Raw genomic sequence first — 15,359 nt, 5'->3', positions numbered from 1 at the left:
GATCTCATTGACTGACTTTCGCTAAAAGGCTGCTTAGCCAAGCTTGAGGGAACCAAGTTTTCCCAACATATTTTTATGAATTTTTCTTATTTCTAAGATTTTAAATTTTTAATTTTTAATTTTTAAATTTTAATTTTGAATCAATTTGTAATTAGGATATAAAAAGGTACTTAACGGAATTGTAGAAGTTTAATTTTATTATTTTGTTAATTATATTTTAGAACATAGGGCTACTCTTTAGCAAATCTCAATTTTCTATTTAACCACCTTTTCTCTGCGCATTCGGCATCATAGCATTAGGTTGCCTTTAACAATTGACATAACAGAATCATGGAGGTCGTGAATGGCATAGTAATAATGGTAAGGGACATAAATTTGTTCTCAAAGAAGACAATTACATCAAATACACTCACGAGACATAGAAAATGAAGAGCTCGAAGGCGGATACAGAGTTTGAAGCAAACTTGAGAAAGCGTTGGACAAGAAAATCCATATTTTGGAGCGACAACTTGTGCGGACTCAAAGAAAGAAAATCCAAGATTTGGAGCAACGACTTGGGCAGACAAAGTTGGATGTTCAATCCAAAAAAGGAATGGAATTAGAGGATGCATCTGATGATGAAGAGGATGACGTCAATCCTTTGGGATTCTAAACCATGGACGAAATTATGAAATTCAACCTGGAAATAAGTTCACTTTTCAAGATATTAAGATGCAATTCAACATTCCTAACTTTGAACTCTATGATTATAATTCAATTTGTGATTATTATCCAATTTATGATGATTGTCCAATTTACAATAACAATTTAATTTATAATGATTATCCAGTCTAAAATGATCATCCAGTTTATGATAAATATGATGGAGAATTGGATGACGATCCAATAGAGGAAGAATTATTATTTGAGTTTCTACCTAAAGAGGTTGATATTAGTGAAGATGAAGCAGATTTGAGGATAAATCTTTTCCTTGCAGGGAAGAATGATGCACTTACAATCGGCTCATTGCTTATGACCCAACCATTGATTCAAGAAATTTTGAGTCAACTAGAATTATGGCTTAATAAGTGTAGTATGCATGTTCAAAGAAGCAGCCATTTGAAATATAACAAATTACAATCAAATCCAAGTTCAAATGAAGTAGCAAATATGATTATGATTTGTTTGGCAGGAACAGGAAAATAACACATTTGACATGATTTGAGATCTAAGGTTTTGGACGTATTTTGAATTATTCAATTGTAATTATTTATTTATTTTTAGCAGTTGAATTTTGTTGTTTTGATAATATAAATTGAGAACCACATGGTTAACATGAGGCATGATCTTTTGACACTGATATCGAACAATTTTCGTCAATCTAACAATTATAATTTATTGAAAATTAATATTTGACAGAATCATTTGACACCGGTGTCAAAGTAAAAAGTTTGACATCAAATCTTAACCATTGATTTATGTCAATATGATTGTTATAATTATTGGAATTTAATACTTAATTAATAAGTATGACCCAATAAATTATAACAGTTAGATCCACAAAATTCAATAATTAAGATTTGATGTCAAACTTTTTAGTTCGACATCGTTTTCAAAAGATCTTGCCCATATATATATATAGAGAATCATATATATAGGATTTAATGTCTCTCATGTTGTTGAAGATATAATTATCTTTTACACATATATAAAAGTGTGTGAGGATCATCTTTTCTTGTTTTCTCTCTTCTCAACACATGTCCTCACATAATTTTATGGATAATATTTCTCTCAAGTTGCATAAGAGAAAAATAGTTTTCTACTCTCACATATAATTGTGGGGCCCACCAAGAGAGAGAGAGAAAAAATAAAATAGTAGTTCAATTATCAATGTGACTATGTGAGTGTAGAAAAATATTTATCTCTTATGCAATTTAAGAGAAATATTACCCTACTTCTATATAGTATAAAAAATAATTTTATTTCCTACAACTTTAAAACCATATATATATATATATATGGGATAGGATCAACTTACACCGATGTAAGAATAATAAATCTTACACCAAATCTTAACCGTTGATTTCCGTGCATCCAATGGTTGAGATTTATTAGGAATTAAAAATTAATTAATGAGTGAGACCTAATAAATCTTAACTGTTAGATGTAGAAAATCAATGGTTAAGATTTAGTGTAAGATTTATTATTCTTACACCGGTGTAAGATGATCCTGCCCCTATATATATATATATATGAGATAATCTTATCTCTGGCTACTAAATCATAATCGTACAAAGATGGATCAATGGTGATAAAGGAAAAGAGAGAAAAAGGGAATCATAACCATTCAAAGGTAAATCAATTGATATAAGGAAATAAATAAATAAAACGACGTAGTTTTGGGGTAGCCGGAGATAAACTTATCTCAAGTTGCTTGAGAAATGTATTTTTCCATATATATATATATAGGTTCTCTTTTTCTACAGTCAATGTAGATAACTTATCTACAGTGAGCCTAAAACGACGTCGTTTTAAGGCGGAAATCAAGGTATTTTTGTAATTATAATTTATTTCAGGGTTATAATAGTCTTTTTCATTATAATTTTTTAATTTTTCAACTCAAAAGGACGTCGTTTTGGGAGCGAATGTAGATAATTTATCTACATTCACTTTAGAAACATTAAAGCCTATATATATATATAAAGGAAAAGTTATATTTACAAACTTTTTGTTTACAAACTACACTAAATATGATCGGTCATACTCAAAGTTGTTAAAATCGAGATCCTACGCAGGATCGGGAAAGGGTGTGAAGCTCGTAAATAGTAGGATCGACACGGATCGTAAGATCCTACTACCTAATATATAAAATTGTATTCAACTATATATATGCACGTAAAATAACTAATATCAATTGTAAGACTCATAAACATAATATAAAAGTAACAATAACAATAGTGTTGTCAACTTGGCAATACATAAAATAAAAGCAAAACACTAAAAGTAAGAAAAAGTTGAACATCTCTAATTTAAATAAAGTCATTCAAGTGAAAATCATCAACAACTATATATTCTTCCACTCCTTCTCCAACAAGTTCATCCACACAATTGGGAATGTTTAAATCATTCAAGTTAATAGGCTCCCTTTCTTCAACTTCATTCAAGTCTTCTTCAATTGGACCATTCAAATCAAATTAATCTACTTCTACATCTTCCATATCTTCTTCATTTTCCTCAATCCAATCATTATCTGATTAAAGATCATCAAAATTATATTCAACAAGTTTTCTATGTTTCTTCTCAGCCGATCTCGAGTTAGCCTTCACAAAAACAACATCATTCATTGTCTTCTGCTTCAGACGATTTCTTTTCTGTGTGGACCTAAACAAAAACAAAGCAATTAGTATACTACTCATATCATATATTACATGTTTGAAACGAAATACAATTCATAATTAAAATTATTGAATTATTCAAATTATACCATCTCAAAGGCACTCCAATTTCACTCACATCCAGAAGAACTGCATGTCAAGCTTAAGACTCGAATAGCAAATTTTTGGAGCTCTGGAACTTCATCCCCATAAGATTCCCACCATGCTGCTGGACTTTTGGACTCAACTCCCTTCCCTTCTAATGGAGACCCTAACAAACCTTGTCGATACTTGAAGTTTTCAAGTTGCTCATCAATCACACTTGCACCATCAAGATCTCCTACTATCCTTTGTATACAATCATATACTCTAAGTTTTAGTTCAAGATCAGCATTAAATGAAGCAGAATAATGAAGTTTGGGGTTAAGGAAATAGCCTGCAGCATGCAAAGGCCTATGAAGTTGCTTGTCCCATCTTGCATCAATGACATCCCATATAGGCTTGTAACTAAATAATGAAAAAATAAGTAGTTTTAAAACAAATAATTGAAGTATTCTTGAAACAAATTTTCAATTAAAACAAAACTTAAACGCTTACAATTTTTGGACACCATTGAAGGCTTCTTGAATTTTCTCTTTAGCTTGACCCATCTCCTCATAAATGTATCACATGGCTGCCTTCTCATCTGAATCAACTAATCAAATAACTTTCATAAGAGGAAGAGCACCCTTCAAGCAAATGACAATATTTTTCCAAAACTCTTTCTCTATAATCATATCTTCAACACGCTTTCCATCCCTTGACTTTGCAAATCGGCTACCCTTCCATTCGTCGGAGTTAAACATTCTTATCAATGGAAGTTTGTTCTCATGGAGGCATCCTAGAGTCAAGTAAGATGTGGCAAATCGAGTCATTGCAGGTCTTATCAAATCTTTACCTTTGGTGAAGCTCTTCAATAAAGTAATGAGCAAAGTCCTTGAATAGATATAAGTTGTAATTTTTTTTGCCTTTAGAATTGTTTCTTTATGAACCGATATCTTCTTCTCTAAATCTTCCAACATTAGATCAATGCAATGTGCTGCACAAGGTGTCCAATACAACACTTTCCTTTTCTCCATCAACAACTCTCCTGCAGCTTTATAATTTGCAGCATTGTCGGTCACAACTTGGACAACATTTTCTACACCAACCTCCTCAACTACTTCATCAATCATCTTAAAAATTTTATCAGCAATTTTGGTGATGTAAGATTCATCAATGGTCTTAAGGAACACAGCTCCCATAGAGCTATTCACACAAAAATTTATTATTGTTCTCCTCCTTTTATCTGTCCATCCATCAATCATTATTGTGCATCCAGTTTTCTTCCATTCAGCCCTGTGTTCTTCAATAGTCTGAAAAGCACGGACACGCAATTTTTTTAAAAATACGTGTCCGACACGGAAACGTTCGGACACGTGTCCGACACGTGCTCAACATTTGGGGACACGCGGTCAACTCTCCGACACGTTCCGACACGTTTTTCCGACACGCAGTCAACTTTTCCGACACGCGGTCAACGCTCGGACACGTTTTCGGACACGCTTGGACACGTTTTTTTTTTAATCTTAATTTTATTTTGTTAACTAAATATAAAAGAAATAATTTATAAATTAATTTTTTTCTATTATGAAATTTGACATGAAAAATTAACAAAGTTCGAAAAATTATTTATATTTATATTTATGTTATGAAATTTAAATATTTGATTGGTTATATGACTTATTATGGACTCTTATACGTATTAAATATAAATTATATTATATATATTAAAATTTTTATTTAATATCAAAACGTGTCCCTACGTGTCAAAATATGACATTTTTTAGAATTAACGTGTCGGCGTGTCGTGTCCCGTGTACCGTGTCCATGCATCATAGTCAATAGTTGCCATTGTCATATCATAATGTTGCTTCAAATATTTTACTCTACACTCATGATACGATGGTGGCTTGAAACCCAATCCATGTCTTGAAATAGATTCACACATCTTCTTGAATTCATCATAGTTTAACACATTGAAAGGAATGACATTCTTATAAATAAAAGAACATATATCAAAACATGCATCCTCTCTAACATTCTTCTTAAGTATGGTGTTGATAGTTGTCTGAGTAGTTTTGCTTTTCTTGAAAATATTAGACCCACCACTTTCATCCCCTTTTCTTTTTTCAATTTCACAACCAGTTTCTTCTTCTTCTGGTTGTGTGAGAGTCCTAGTTTTTTTCATCAATTTCACTTGCAATCCAGCTACAATATTCAACATTTTTTCTTTACTTCTTCAGGCACCGCTCTACATGCTCCAACATCTTTTTGGGTTCCAGCCAAATGATGCTTCAATCGGTAAACACCTCCGGTCACTACCTTCTCACAGTATTTGCATTTTACTTTTCTTACATCTCCTTCAATTGAAAAGTCATGCTTCCATCCAATATCTGATCTATTCACAGGAGCATTTTTCTATAATTGAGTTCCTAAACTAGATGCGGGAGCAGTTTGAACATTTTTATTAGTATTATCAATAGCAGCACTCGAAGTCATACTATTTTATATACCAAGAAGTCACCCACAACTTTAGAAATCCTAAGTTTCAGTAACAAAAAACAAGAATTACAATAAGAAATAATTATAATATAATATTAATACAATAATACCAAAAAACCTGGGTCTTGCAAGTTACAAATAAAATAAAATATTAAAAAATTAAGAGACAACATATTTATTAAAAAAGTGACAAATCATTGTATCAAACAAAAGAAACAAAAATGTTATATAATATAATAATATTAAGAATTAAGAAATATTAAGAACGTTGTTTACTAAAGAAATATTAAGAATTAAAAAGTATTAAGAATCAACAAATATTAAGAACTACAATAATATTTACTAAAAGAACGTTGCAATTGAAATATAATATTAAAAAAAATTAAGGAACAATTTGTATGAAACAAAAAAGAAGCGCATATATTAAAAACAAGAAAAGAAGTGCATATGTTATTAGGGTTGGCAAAAACAAGTCAATCCGTCGGGTTGGCTCGTAACCCGCCAAAAATGAGCCGGGTTGGGTTGGTAAAAACGAGTTGCCAACCCGGCTCGTTTCAACCCGTGAAAAAATGAGCCAACCCGCGGGTCAAACGAGCCAGCTTGTGGGTTGAGTTTTTTTTTATAAAAAAATATTAAATATAATATACAAAAATGGACAAAACTCACACATGTTGTCATCATTTTTCTTCCTTCTCTAAACCTAAGTCCCTAATCTTCTCACATCCACGCCATTTTATATTGTTAGGATGTGCTGACTCTGTTTGGTTCAAATATCTTACCCACTTGGTAGCAAGTGATTCTGATTGTTTCTGGATGTTGATGCAAATTTGTTGTGAAGAAAATTTGAAACTAAAATATTTTGCTTTTATTTCTCGTTTTGTAACCCTTTTGTTTAAGCTAATGGAAGCCACATAGCAGGTGCTTTAGTACTACATGGTCATTTTAATAGGCTGAAAATGAGCTAACCCGTGAGCAATTTTTGAGCCAACCCGCGAGCCAATTTTCGAGCCAACTCGCGAGATATTTTTTCAAGTCAACCCACGAGCCATATTTTTGAGCCAACCCGCGAGCCAACTCGAACCCGATTCGGGTCGGTTGGGTTGAGTTTTCTTGCTCGTTTTTTTTTCGAGTCAACCCTAACCCAGCTCGTTTTTTTCGGGTTGAATGCGGGTTGAGTAGGGTCGTATCGGGTTGGCCCGTTTTGCCAACCCTATATGTTATATAATATAATATTAATATTAATTAAAGAGCATGGTCATCACTGAGCATGGCATGCAATTGAAAAGTCAAGTGGTTACAATAAGAAATAATAAGAAACCAACACATGGCAATTTCCACCAATTAAAAACCAAAAGTTAAAAAGCATACTCACAATTCCCACGGACAAAACAAAAGACAAAAGCACAGTGGCAAGATTTTTAATAGAAAACATACCACCGGTGTCCGGTCTCCACAGTTACTATGCGCAAAAGATAAGAACCAACCGACCACCACACTTTCAGGTTGCGCATCATATCAGAGTTATTAGCAAGCGGAGAAGGCTCAAAGGAGGTCGCAAAGAAGAAAAAGCCTTGAACGTAGTAATAACTTGTATAAGATTAGGGTTTTAAAATTATTTTTATTTTATTTTGGGTCATGGATCATGCAATCAATCAATGATATTTGGGCTTTTTTTCTTGATTAAAAAGATGCAGTGGGATCGTGCGATGTAAGCGATACTACGAGTTACCCGTCGATCCTATCATTCTTATTCAGTCTGCGATTTCTGTTGTAGGTTGCATCGTTTGGTTTCCAAAAATCTTAGGATCGTTCGGTCCTACACTTTAAATCTCGATTTTAATAATAATGGTCATACTTCAATTAAGAATGTATGACCGATCAAACGTAATATAATTTATAAAAAAAATTTATAAACGGATTCATCCTTTATATATATATATATATATATATATATATATATATATATATAGGGTTTTCGTTTTATCCTTTAACATAACACAACAAACTTTCCTACACTCACAATATTTTGTGGGACCCACATTTTTTAAAACAAAAAAATAAATAAAAAATTAAGGCACGCAAAACAAATCTCTATAACATTACACAATCACTTTTCCTACAACATAACTCTTATAAAACCCATATATATATATATATATATATTTTTTTTTTTCGTGCTCAGTATTAAATATTATTTTTTCCAGTACTTAGACCTCTAATCGAGTTTAATATTAATTTTTGGAATATGGTACAACGCAGAGGTAGCTGAAACATTTACGCTCCTGCAGGTTACCCTCGATATGGCCAACTTGGACTACACACTTTTCTAGTAGTCAGGTATCTGTCTTTTTTACATGACATTTATGTACTTTTATTAAGGTACGTAGTTGGTGACAACGGAGGAGCTAGAAAAAAATAGTAAGTTTTTATTAGTATAAGAGTAGTTTTTCTCTTTCTTTAATTTTATAAACATTTATAACTCTGTCGATTTAAAAAAAAAACTTCCTTCTTTTTTTCCTTTTAAAGCGGCTCCATCCAAACTTTGTCTTAAGAAAAAAGAAAAGAATTTAGAGCTTCTTCCACAAGTGGGATGAAGATTTTTTCATGGTACTCTGTTGAAAAAGAAAAGAAAATAATCAATTCCGTCTTCATCTATTTATTTTTTTTTAAAATAAATGTATTCTTTGGATAAGCTTTTGCAAGGTTGTTGCGTAGTTGACTTAAGTCTATTCTAAATCTTGAAATATATTAATATCCATAAATTTGCTTAAAATTATAACTGAAGAGAAGATAAACTTTAGTACTTTTACTACTTATATTATTTCAACCCCATATACTAAACATACCATACAATCACTAGCTAACAACAGCAATAACAATAGATTTATTCTTCTCATCAAGCCTTGTTCGAGGAAGCAATTATAGATGCAAGTTTATGGAAACAACTAGCATTCATCTACTTAAACATAAACAAGAAAAGGATCAAAGATGTTTACCGAAAAAAAAGGATTAAAGATAAAAAAAAATTGAATAACATTCATCTACTAGTACTTAACATGTGCTTAATTAGATACAAAATATAAAAATGTAGAACTAGGACAAACTTTTTAAGTCAATAATATTAAGTCAGGTATACTTTTCAAACTAACGACCTACAGAATCATATATGCTCCCAAGTTAATTATTGTCCTTAAGTACAATTTCCTCCATTCTTCTCATGTCATGTTACTTCTCTAATTTTCCTCTTCCATTTTTGTCTCTCCTAAAAAAGGATAAGATGTAGAAGAAAAAGGGTTGTGAAGAAGAGAAAACAAAATAGTACAAACATCAATAACAGCCTTATTGACTGATTGCTGACAAGGTTGACCACACTTGATAAGGCTGGTTCACAAGGCCGTTCCTTCCGACACGATTTTCCTTACAATGTATATTATTGTCGCAGTATAGATTTAGCCCAAAATGAAATGGCGAGGGTTGACTTTGACAGCGGGGTTGATGGGTTAGAAAAATATGTGCATGATCTATATGCATAGCAATCGCTTTACAAGCCCCCATTACAAAAATATCTTTAATTTCACCACAATGTGAAGGTGAAACCCAAGCTTAAAATCAACCGCAATGTTACTACACATAGAAGTGAGCCATAGCACAACCAAAATCCCATACATAAAATAATATCCAAAAAAAAAAACCCCATACATAAAATAGACACCGAGGTGATTATTATTATTTTTTAAGCAATTGGATATCGGAAAACGTAAAGAACGTTGTGATTTGAAATGTAACGAATTATTATTATTTTTTGTAATATAAAAGTATATCTCAAATTGTGTAGATTCACGAGATATCTCCTTTTATGCCGATATGAAGATTTCTTTTGTCCCGTGGTGTGATTCTTAACACTGGCTACAGTGAAATTTCCTCACAGCATGATCAAGTCTCTTCCGTGTCAGTTGGACGATTAAGTCTCCAAAGATATCCATCCTCAGGAGAATAATAGTATCTTTCGAATTATTCTCTAAGGAGAAGGAGAAGGAGGGAACAATTATCAAAATCTCACGTTTTGTCAAAAATTTTACTCAAATATTAGGCGAACAGTATTTTTTATCAGACTGTCACGTGTCATAATTTGCTATCACTGGTAGCAAATTTCGTGGCCAATAATTTCGTGACACGTGATCATATTGCAGACCAAATTCGCTACCAGTGGTAGCGAATTATGAAACGTTAGCTTTTTCCTGCGAAAGTGTGCCACGTGTTAAAAAATCATTCGCGAACATAATTTGCTACACAAGGTAGTGAATTACTACCTGCTTGACACGTGTCATTCTTGCTGATTGTGCATTCTGACGTGGCATAATTCGCTCTACTGTGTAGCAAATTATTTGCAAGCATATTTCGCTACACTAGTGTAGCGAATTATCCCATATGGCATTCTGGAGAAATTTACTGTTGACGTGACAGACTGATAATTTTTTTGGTTAAATGTGACAAAATGGTCACTGTTTCGAAGGAGTGTGTGGGCACTGAGTTCTTTTCAGTTTTCTGATCCAAAGACACCCTAGACGGCTCAAGATCACAAGAGAAATATAATACATATATATATATATATATATATATATATATATATATATATATGTGGGCAAAAAAAGCCCTACCCTAGACTTCTTTGACTCTCTCATGCACTAAAGCTCAAAACCCAGCAATTTTAATGAGTAAGAAATCTGAGAAAAAAGAAACAAGTAAACAAGATCATATGCTAAGAATACGAGAAAAACAAGTATTATGTTGTAGAAAAATTCTTAGGTCATGTCATAGAGACAATTAATTATGGGAGTTATTATTTTTAAAATAAAAGAAAAGTAAAAGAATTGATGGGCTCACTTTTATGTGTCTGTAAAAAAATTAGTTATGTCATGTGAGAGGAGAAAAATATTACCCTAAGAATATATATATAGTAAAATCATTTCTATAGCCACTTTACGTACAGCAACAACAGGTGTATGGTTATGATTCTCCACATTTAATTCTTTTATCCTTTGAATGGTTATGATTCCTAACATTTAATATTTTCAAGTATATATATGACAAGTATTGCACGTACAGCAGCTGCAGAAATGTAAATATATATATATATATATATATATATATATATATATATATATATATATATATATATATATATATATATATAAGGTCTTATAATTCTCATTTAACATGAGAATTACAATTTTCCTACATACCCTTCGATTTTCGTGCTGACATGGGTCCTACATATAATTTTTTCTAACACATGGGTCTCACATGCTTTTTATCTCTACAACATGAGATTTCAATTCTCCTTCAACATGAGAATTATAAAACCCATATATATATAGGGTTTAGCTTTTCTTATGTTGTAGGATTGTAGGAGAGAAAAAAAGTAGAGAGAAGTTAAATGTGGGTCCCATATTTTATATTAAAAAAGAAAAGAAAAATTATTTGGCACGGAAAACGAATTTGTGTAGGAAAATGAGAGTATCTCATGTGGCATGAGAGTATTATTTCCCATATATATATATATATATATATATATATATATATATATATATATATATATATTTAGGGCAATGTTTTTCTCATGCTATTAGAGAGGAGGAAATCTCCTACACACTCAAATTTATGGTGGGACCCACACATAAAAAATAAAGAAAACAAAAAAAATTATTGCACGCAAAACAAACTCTTACTAACATGAGAAGAAAGCTCTCCTACAACATAAGAATTCTTTTTCCTATATATTTATATGCTTTGGCCATCGAGTAATGCGATTTTCACCTCATTATTATATAACTGAGTGTCACTCGTACTTAAAGAGATTAAGTGTAATTTTTTTGAAGTTATTTCAGTATGTAGTTGTATAATAAATTATTCAACGTGGTCGGTGTCTAGGTGATATAATTTATATTCTACCATGTTTACCAAAAAATATTAAATTATATTTCACGATAATGAAGGGATATCAGTTGTCGTATCTTCTGCTGATTGAGTACTTCGGCAAAGTTGTTGGCTTCGTGTAGTTAATAAATATTATAATTTCTATTATTGGGATTCTAGAGGTTAATAATTGTAGGGGTTGCAGTACTGCAGTACAGCACTAGTCTTCGCACTAGTCTTCGCACGTGTAGCTCTCTGCTAGCCAAAATATAAAAAAAGGTGCATGTGATGTTGAATAATAGGCATGACACAGTTCTTTTCGTTTTTTTTTTAATAAAGCGTAAGTATGTTTCGCAAGAGGAGATTCTGTTTGGGGTGTGTTCAGAATTCCATATAATTTTTTAAAAAAAAAAACTAAATAAAAGTAGTCCACAATAGATGGCAAAAAAATTAATTTATTACTTTTTTAATTAAAAAATTACGAATAAGTTGTCGTTTTGTAAAAAATTACGAATCTATAGCACCCAAATACGCCCACATGGGGCGTGTTCTGATGGAGAGAGACACGCCCATGTGGGGCGTGAGCTTGTGAAGGAAACACGCCCAACGTAGGGCGTGTGCGGTAGGAGAGAGACACGCTCATGGGGGGCGTGAGCTTCTGAACAAGACACGGCCAAAGTAGGGTGTGTTCTAGGAGAGAGACACGCCCACGATAGGGCGTGTTATCCGCGGTGTATATAAATCTGTTTTTCACTTTTTTACCTCATTTCCACCCTCCCATCCTCTCTCTAAACCTCCTCCTCCTTCTCTCTAAATTTCTTTTGGAGGGTTTTGCGCAGCGAAGCTCTGTCTCTCTCTCATGTAAGTCCCTATTTATTGTTTATTTTTTTTATTAACATCAATTAATATATGATAGTTATTAGCGACTTAGATAATTGTTAGGGGGTTAGAAAAATATTTGTGACTTTATTTAATTGTTAGGGGGGTTAGAAAAATATTAGTGACCTATGTAAGATTGTGATGTGACTTATATATTATATGGAATTACAAATTAATTAGTTACTTCTAAATTGGTATATGTTGGTTTTATGACTTATTTACACACTTAGAAATTAGTTTGTGACAATTAATATTTTTTGATGAATGACATTTGCAAACATATTGACCTTTCAATTAACCACATTATAATTAGGGTTAAAGACGAATGAATAACATATGCAATATTAATTTAAATTGAATTTGAATTAATATTTGTATTGAAATATATTGATAGAATAATGTAATGTTAAATGAATTAATTGTCAATGATGTTAATTTAATTGAAATTAATATAACAATTGAAGTTATTAGTTAAATGCTATTTAATTAAGTGCAATTAAATTTTATTTAGTGTAAATTAATATAATATCAATAGTAATTTGGGTACATCTTTTTCATCTGTAGTAGTTTCTATTATGGCCCATTCGTCTTCATCAGAGTCCTCGCGCTCTGGATCCGATGGTAATCTTGAGCCATCCGATCCTTGTACGCATGTACTTCCTGGTCCATATAGGTGGGAGGTACTCCGTAAGAGGACACAACGCAGTCACGTTTCACAAGTTGTGTGGAACGAGGATACGGTTAGGGGGTTAAAGACGAGGTGAGGGAAACTTCAGGGGGGACCCCATCACGATGATATACCAGACGTTGTCGCTGACTATTTGACACAGGCTGGGTTCATACACGTGGAACGTACCTATATTCACCAATCATAGTGTGCAACATACCTATATTCATCAGGCTAGCCTTCAATTTGTCATTTCTAAATCGTTGATTAAAATTGCTTGCAACATATCGCAGACAAAACACATGAAATGCATGGGGTGGCTGCCATAGGGGATTATTTTCAACAGCCGATAATATGCTAACATGCCGGTCTAAAATTAGACATATATTATCCGCTTGAGTGACGTGCTGACGAAGATTGGCAAGGAAGTATGACCAAGCCTCCAATGTCTCACCCTCAACAACGGCAAATGCAAGTGGCACACATTCATTATTACCATCTTGAGCTATGGCAATCAATAACTTTCCCTTATATTTCCCGTATAGATGAGTGCCATCAATTTGTATCATTGGTTTGCAAAATTTAAATGCCTCGCAACATTGTCTGAAAGTCCAGAAACAACGAACAAATACACGTTTTCCGGTAACCAACTGCCACCCAACAAAACAATCCTTTGTTTGAATATTGTAAAAGGAACCTGGTGAAAAACGAAGCATATATTCACACCAGTTGGGTAAAAATGCATAGGACTCCTCTCAATCACCATATAACATTGCCATTGCTTTCTGCTTCGCATACCATGCCTTTCGATATGAAACTTTGAATCCATATGAATGCGTTATCCTCTCCTGAACGAGCGAAATGGCCACTGAAGGTTCCTTTTTTATCATCTCTGAATCACAAAAGCTGGATATAAACATTAACAGAACAACAGGTATATCAACTGCAATTTTAATCAGCTTTTTAATTTGAAATTACGTACCTACTACAAGTGCTGCAATAACGTCAGAATCAAGTTGTCGATGATCTTGAGAAATATGGTCATTCAAGCAATTGTGCTTCCCACCCCATTTCGTTACCTTCCAATTTTCACCATACGTTGGTTTAATTACCCTGACCCTCCACGGGCAACCTTGGACGTGTGCACAACATTTCATGCTTAATTTTGTGGGAGTGCTCTCAACCACAATTGCTTCTTGATGCTCCTTCATGAGGTAGCGCTTGATTGCCATCTGAGCCTCTTTTTTCGATGTAAATTGTTGGTTAACAAACAACTTTTCTCCCAATTGCCAAGGGCCCTGGATTGAACCCGAACTCTGCGTCCATGATTGTGCCTCACTCGGATAATCCCAATCAATATATGTGTAATGTGGAATTTCTGACCAAAAAGGATCAACAGGTGCATCGCCTACATGTACTACGTAATAATAATAATAGAATTGAATTATTTTCTTAATTAAAAATTGCAACAACCAAACTGTCAGTATATTAATTGATAGCATACCTTCAGGATGTTCTGGTACTTGACTCGATGTTGTGCCATGATGTACAACGATACGAGACTCCCCCAAATCATGCAATGGTTGAAGTTCAGTACCAGACCTGCCACATTCTTCGTCATTGTCCGATGCACTCGCATCCTCTAAAAGAAGACGATCCTCTATTGCAATATTTTCCTCATCATCTTCGTCATACTCCTCATCCATAACCCAAGTAGGGTCATGTTCATCTTCCTCAGACATGTTAACAGCAGGAACAACAGATGATGATGCATTAAGAGGAGAAGTAGACCTAACTGACCTCATTGGTATGACAACTTCCTCCACGGTTGTAGTATCCACATACAACTCTAAGAAATCCTTTCTACACTGGTTCAAGAACTCTTCCATTACCATATCGATGTCTTCGTCATCGACCACTTGCAAGCTAATGTATTGTTCACGTTGCCATAACCTTGTCAT

At 33.1% G+C, this 15,359-nt stretch overlaps 1 pseudogene; it reads right to left on the bottom strand.

The window, feature by feature from the left end:
* Positions 1-3,173: 3,173 nt before the first annotated feature.
* LOC133295256 (uncharacterized) lies at positions 3,174-15,359 on the bottom strand (annotated as a pseudogene).

The sequence above is a fragment of the Gastrolobium bilobum genome, unplaced genomic scaffold (genome assembly GCF_033153095.1).
Source record: "Gastrolobium bilobum isolate Gb01-03AN ecotype WA unplaced genomic scaffold, APGP_CSIRO_Gbil_v1 utg25989, whole genome shotgun sequence".
In the NCBI taxonomy this organism is placed as follows: Eukaryota; Viridiplantae; Streptophyta; class Magnoliopsida; order Fabales; family Fabaceae; genus Gastrolobium; species Gastrolobium bilobum.
The sequence above is the reverse complement of the archived record's forward strand: the minus strand, read 5'-3'. Positions and strand labels throughout refer to the sequence as shown.